The following is a 6,000-nucleotide window of genomic DNA, read 5'->3' on the forward strand; positions in this document are numbered from 1 at the left end:
ATGCCCAAGTCGGATTATTACTGCAAACTGAATACTGAGCTCAAGTTACTTACAAGGCTGACAAATTTATTGTATTAGTGATTATTTGTTCCTTTAAGATGGATACAATGGGTATTTCACTAAAAGTTTCCACCACTCTCTCATATCGAGTTTCTCCACTTCTTGCTTGGGGAGCTGCTCTTTGGGTCACTTTCATTGGTGGCCAATCATCACATTCAAGTTTTCTCTACTTTTTAGGCTATTACTTCGTATATTGTTTATGTTTGTATGTGCAATCTGGATAAGATCGATAATTTGTCTAAAGAATTTTTCCGCCATTGCAATCGATTTGGTTTACAGAGTCTAGACCTAATGACCAAATTGTGGAGTTAGCTTGAACTCATGGCAAAGCTAAGGATCCCATCTTGGTAAGAGGAAAATTAATCCTTTCAATACTAATACTCAACATTTTTTCCTTCAATAGTTAAGTTCGCATTGTTCTATTTTGAGTTATTATACGATTATATTTGATGCATTCCTATTTCTTTTGATATGCAACATGGATTATCTATTCATTTTTTTTTTCTAATTAATTACTACATAGTTACTGGCTGGCTTGCTGCTATATGTTTACTTAAAGTTTAATATGGGAAATTGGGTTGTCTTAGTTTTAGGAAATTGGGGAGTGAGTGTATATGAACGTGCGTAAAGGGTGGTAATAGATGAAGACCAATGGACGATGTTATATAACATGTCTCATCTAATATAAAACTTGATTTCTTGATGATAGTATATAAAGATAATCTACTCATCTTATAGATTAATGATAGTATATATGAACGTGCATTTTCCATTAAAACCCCTACCCTATTTTTGGGGGTCTGATGGATGACTCTCAGATATGGTTTCTTCTATATTTAGCACATCTCAAAGAACTTTCTGCATTGCCATCTTTATATTCCTATTAGGCCCACATAAATTTTGAACTGGATTGACATAAGTTAAAGGTTGTGTACTCCAGGACATTGATTATTTTGCTAATTACATGGAGTTGGAATTAGGAAAATATTTCTCTTCGGTGCTACCTTTTTCTTTCCAAGGGATAGTGTTGGGGTGAATTATAAGCTTTTTTTTTAAGCATGCTCGAGAACAACTCCTAAGTTGATTAAGGAGCCATTGTCGTAACCTCATGGGTAAGGACCCTGAAGATGTAATTAATAAGAGCTATCTTCCAATTAGACTTTGGCCATGCCTCTGTAGCCAATCTCGGTGCTACCTAAACATGGGTTAGAACAAAGTCCTCATATCTACAATAGGTTAAGCTTGATACAATTTTGATATGAGGTCAACTCTAAAATGACCTTGGATAGGAATGAAATGGATCTTATTCGAATCGAGTTATTGTGGGGTTGAACCGAGTCTTTTGGTTTTCTTAGACCATTGGTTTTTTATATTGCCATTGGGTGCAATGCAGGGACAACAACATCATTTGCACAGTGTTTGATTTTGTTAAAGGGAGTGGAGCTTCACTAAAAGCTATGTCGTTTAAATTATGAGTTGGTTTACACACCAATAATATATACATCGTGATTCTTTTTTGATGCAGGAGGTTTTGAAGGGAATACATAGAAGCAACGTGAGCGAGTAGGCATGATACCAAGTACGCTATGAACCACTTGAAACTTATAATGAGTTTCTTAAAGTGTCTGCCTACTTGATATGCATTTGGTGGTGCATATCATTAGGCTGTCAGCATATATCATCTTAATATGAAGATGATCACATCCCAGCAATCCATATTTGATTGCATTTAGCCCCTGAGTTAGCACAGACATATTGTCATCCCCACTGGTGTAAGCCAATAAGACAGTGCCACAGTGATCTCTTATAAGCCCTCCAAAGCCTCTTCTACCTCCATGTACAGATCCATCACCGTTGAGTACTAGTTTAAAGCCAGGTGGCTTCTTCCAAATACATTTAGTTACAATTCTTAACTTGAGTTATGCCCTTATTCTCTATGAATTTAATTTAGTGGTTTCTCGATTAATCTTTTCATCTTCTAATGGTAATCTACTTTGACGAGGTATGCCATTTTCAGTGTATAAATAGCAATTGGGATCATTAGATAATTCTTTGAACGTGTTTGAGGTGGATTTAAACACTTTACTTTTTCCTTTTCTTCTAAAGGTTTTGAATCTATAAACAACATTTTAACTTAGGGATGATATCTATGGAACAAACATAAAATGGCTTAATTTACTTCAACTGTTGTAGTGTAGTCTCTACATCTTATGTCAGTCATGATCTTTTGATGTCTTATGTCTAAATGTCATTGAACCTTTATATATGGTGTTGTGATAACATCATGCTTCCTCTTAATTGAATGTATGTTTTTTTTCAGGAATTTAAGAACTTTATTTATGGGGAATGAATTGGAGATATCGAATGAAAGAGGACCAAAAAAAAAACTTCAGATGTACCTATTTTCTTGAAATGTGATCGAGTGGGAGGTTAGTGCTCAAGGATCCGGTATAACTACTCGGAATCTAGAACATATGAGGATATGTCTTAGCAAGGGATATAGGTTCAGACTCTTAATTAGAGAGTTATCCAAGATATAAAGAAGAAAGAAGATCTTTTATGGAGCTGCTACAATCTAACGCGGTACCATCAATCCATTTCATGTTGCATGGCTTAAGAATGAGAATTGTAGCAGAAATGAGTCACCTCTCCACCTACCTATCACCCCTCCTTTCTTGAATCTGTAGAGATTTCGATAAAGAATCGATACAACAATTATCGGCCTATGATAGAGAGTGATAACACTGTAGTAATTTTCATTTTTGAGATAAATCTTATATGCACAAGCCAATATACAGTAAAGAGTGATGACATTAGATTGCGTAAATCTTAGAATATATTATTCTTGGATTATATGAAGTTTTCATTACAAATGATAGATATTGAAATTGTCATATGCAACTCTGTTGTTGGAAGCAATACTTGAGATGTAATAAATGGGTCTTGAATTTGGCATTGTTAAAGAAAATTGTTGATACCAAAATTGTTCAGTTGAAGGGTGGAATGAGTCTATTTGAGAATGAGATAGATGGGCGGGTGTCTTTTGGTCTTAGCATTCGAAAGTTGCAAAGTGGGACACTAATCATATAAAAAAAAAAAAAAAAAAAAAAAAAAAAAAAAAAAAAAAAAAAAAAAAAAAAAAAAACCCCCTTAGTGTAATGTAGACAATGTTCGCCAAAATTAAGAAATACAAATATATAAGATTATATGAAATCCTTTCAAAGGAGAATTAGATAGTGTTGGACTAATTATAATTATGTGAGATGGACTACTTGAGAGTGTTGACTCAAGAAAAGCTTTCTTGATTGTAAGAGTAAGAAATTTCATAGGTTGCAACTATTAAAGAGTATCAACTACGGTAATTTATTGAAATTGTAAATTAAGATGAAACATTTCTGATCATTCATCAACCATGGTACATGGTTGTATCATCGTGGCTTCATCTTGATTATTTATTTTTGAGTATGTTTAATTAAATAAAAAAAAGTCAATTACTGTTGGTTTTGATTATCATGGAGAAACTCATTGCCATTCAAAAATACAATGAATTATAAAGAATGGTAATCTTATTCACACGAATGAAATTGTTTAAAATTTGGGTCTTTAAGTTTTTTAGACACAATTATACCATGGCATCTAATTCCACTTTCGATAAGGTAGTGATATTATATTATTTTATTATTTTATTAGTTTTTTATTTTCTAGGATTTGGGGTCTGGGTTAAATTTTAGGGATTGTGTTTTGTAGGAAATGTTGAAAAACGGTGTGGATATGGTAAATAAACTTGAGTTGTTTTATGCTAATGAGACTAAGAAGAAATTGCTACCACTCATCTCAAGTATATCATGGTAATTAATAATTTGTTTAGTATTTTTCGGTTTGCAAAAGTGTAGTTTTGTTTGTAATATTCATTTATTGTAGAGTTGAATGAAATACTCGAGTTCGATTGTTTTGCATAATTTTAGTGTAACTATATAGAAATTATAGTAGCTTTTTTTTCAACTGATGAAACCCAATTTAGAAATGATGAGGTCAAAGGCATGAGTTATAGAACATTTAATGTTACTTTAATTTTCTATTTGGTCCTCTATGGCTACTCCGTTAGCTCACTTGAAGTATTACCTGGGACTTTTACCAATTTAGAGGAATTTCAGTACCTGTTTCACACAGTCCCTACTAGAAGTTGGATTATGGTGAGTTGGAAGAAATTTATGTACGAGCAAATGGTTGTTTATAGCAGTATCGTAGCCAAATAAAATATAATTTTTGAGGTTATAGGTTGCACTCTTCAAGTTGTTTATGGTGTTTTCTTTAGGCACAATTATCATGTCCCACTATGATGAAAGAGATGTTTCAGCACCTCGAGTTGGACCCTGGGGTGGGTTTGTTTGGGAATGATAATGGGGATAGTCTTAATGAGATAGAAACCCCCAAAACTTCTCCATGGGAAAAACCCACGAAAAATCCTTTGTTCACCTCCATTATATACAACCATCTTTTGATGATATTGAATATCTCTGTCTTTATTTTTCATATGCTGGCTTTGAATGCTCGAGACATACACAATAGTTCTCTTTTTTTATTTATTTTAAGTAAGGGAAAAATGAACGTTTCGATTACCCAGCCTATATTAAAATTGATTGCGGCTTTTCATTTGTGAAAATATCATTTTAATGTCGGGTCCGAATATAAGTGGAAGCAAAAAAGAGGTATAATTAATGGCTTTCTTTATCGGGTTTTCTTTCCATATCTTTGTTTAATCGATTTTGATGCATAAACTCTACTAGCTACATGTAAGATTTCAACAAATTTTTGTTTTGTACTTAATTTTATTTGATGATATGAGTATTCTTAGGTTAAATAGTAAAAAATGAGTATTCTAAGGTTGGTTCTCTTTTGTAGTTTTTTTGGAATAAAGGAAAAACAAACTTAGATTGAACTCTTCAATTAAAACCAATTGTGACTTCTCATATATAAAAATCTCATTTTAATATGTCGTTTACAAGTATAAGTGGAAGCAAAGAAGTATAATTAATTGTTTTCTTTAGTGGATCCAAATGTTGCAGTTATTGGGGTTAGAAGCATCAAGTGCTATAAGGAAATGCCAGGAGAGCTCTTTCGTACCAGTCTTCTCCACACTAATGACCAACAATGCAAATTTTTACTTTTTAATGGATTTTGCTCAGCACTTTATGTTTGTAACTTTGTTTAATAGTCATAACAAATTATTGGCACTGGAAACTTTGATCAATTAATTTACTGTATGAGTTTCAATATAGTTTGGAAATAAGATTTTTGATACATAATAATAAAATGAAAAAAAATTATATAGAAACGGTTTCCGTTCGTTGAATGGGTCCAAAAATCTAGTATTATCATGATCGGTGACACTTGCATTATGGGTTACATTATATTTTTGAAGCAATGAAATTTTACTGTATATGATATGTTGATCAATTTTACAAGTTTTATTGTAGTTACTTTATGTATCAAAATTTATGTGTTAATTAATAGTTGACAATGTTGTCTCACTAAGCATGGACCAATCACAGATTATATGATGTTACTCACCACATTATGATGAAAGGGGATGCTCTATGGGATTTTCTTTTTCACATGCCAAGGGTAAAGTACAAAACTACAAACTGCAAAAGCTGCTTTAGTCATTGAAGATTGTCGAGCAAGTCTTTAAAATTTTGACAAAATAATCCGAACAGATTTCATGAAGCAAAAGAGTTTGATCGAAGTTTAGAATGGTCGAGCAAGTCTATGAATCCAAAGTCAGGAGATTGTTGAAGTTCAATATGCATGCTCGCCGTTTTGAGAACTCATTAGGCACAATGAATCCCTTTTGGCTCTCTAGGTATTGTCCCTTTTCATACTATTTCTTTCCAAGATTAGGTGTTTAATTGAATTACTTAATGATATCTTGGAGTTTTG

The sequence above is a fragment of the Coptis chinensis genome, chromosome 6, assembly GCF_015680905.1.
Source record: "Coptis chinensis isolate HL-2020 chromosome 6, ASM1568090v1, whole genome shotgun sequence".
NCBI lineage: Eukaryota > Viridiplantae > Streptophyta > Magnoliopsida > Ranunculales > Ranunculaceae > Coptis > Coptis chinensis.